Consider the following 1,578-nt stretch of genomic DNA (forward strand, 5'->3'; position numbering starts at 1 on the left):
CCATGGAACTTTCTCCAAAATTGACCTTGTACTGGGGCACAAAATAAACCTCAACAAATACAAAAAGATTGAAATAATTCCATGCATTCTATCAGACCACAATGCAATAAAGCTTAAAATCAACACCGGAAGAATCCCCAATAACCACATGAACATAGAGATTAAACAACACACTCCTCCTGAATGATGACTGGGTCAAAGGAGAAATTAAGAAAGAAATAAAAGTATTCCTCACACTAAACAAAAAGGACAATACAAAACAAAACCTCTGAGACACACTGAAATCAGTCCTTAGAGGGAAGTTTAGAGTTCTAAGTGCCTACATTAAAAAATCGGAAAGATCACAAATAAATGACTTAATGTTGCAACTCAAAACACTTGAAAAGCAACAGCAAATGAAGCCCAAACCCAGCACACAAGAAGAAATAACAAAAACCAGAGTGGAAATTAATGAAATTGAAACAAAGAAAACAATACAAAGAATCAATGAATCTAAGAGCTGGTTCTTTGAAAAGCTAAACAACATAGACAGTCCCTTAGCCCAGTTAACCAAAAGAAAGAAAGAGCAAATCCAAATCAACAAAATCAGAGATGGAAGGGGAAAAAATCACAACAGACCCCCAAAAGATCCAGGCCATTATAAGGGAATATTTTACAAACCTATTCGCTACTAAATTTGAAAATCTGAAGGAAATGGGTGGATATCTAAAATGGGAACCACCAAAGTTAAACCAAGAAGAGATCAACAGTTTAAACAGACCCATAACATATAAGGATAGGGGAATCTGAAAACCTCTTCTGACCTCCGCAGCATTGCACGACACAGGTGCACTCACATACATGACGCAATACACTCATTCACATAAAATAAAAATAATAAATAAAATATGTTTTTAAATGGAGTTGGGGTTTTATCTCAGTGGAAGAGTACTTACCTAGCAAGTGCAAGGCCCTGGGTTCGGGCCCCAGCTCCGAAAAAAAAATTTTTTTAAATATAAAAACCTATATGATACTAAATTTGAAAACCTAAAAGAAATGGATGCATACCTAAAAGCATGGGAAACACCAAACCTAAACCAAGAAGAGATTAACAGTTTAGACAGACCCATAACACATAAGAAAATTGAAACAGTAATACAAAACCTCCTGACTAAAAAAAGCCCAGGACCAGATGGAGTTACAGCAGAATTCTACCAGACATTTAAAGAGGGTCTACATCCAATGCTACTTAAGTTATTCAAAAAGATAGAAATGGAGGGAGAACTTCCAAATTCCTTCTATCAAGCCAGCATCACTCTAATACCAAAGCAGGTACAACCAAAAAAGAAAACTATAGACCCATGTCCTTAGTGAACATAGATGCAAAAAAATCTCAACAAAATAAACGTCATAAATCATATAAGTGGGCTCAAAACAAGAAAGATATAGTCATCTCAATAGATGCAGAGAAGGCCTTTGACAAAATTCAACATGCATTTATGTTCAAAGTACTAGAGGGAACTGGACTGAAGGGAACATATCTCAACATAATTAAAGCCATATATAACAAACCCACAGCCAACATCATTCTAAATGGAG

Source organism: Nannospalax galili, unplaced genomic scaffold (genome assembly GCF_000622305.1).
Source record: "Nannospalax galili isolate Female #2095 unplaced genomic scaffold, S.galili_v1.0 scaffold132, whole genome shotgun sequence".
NCBI classification, from domain to species: Eukaryota; Metazoa; Chordata; class Mammalia; order Rodentia; family Spalacidae; genus Nannospalax; species Nannospalax galili.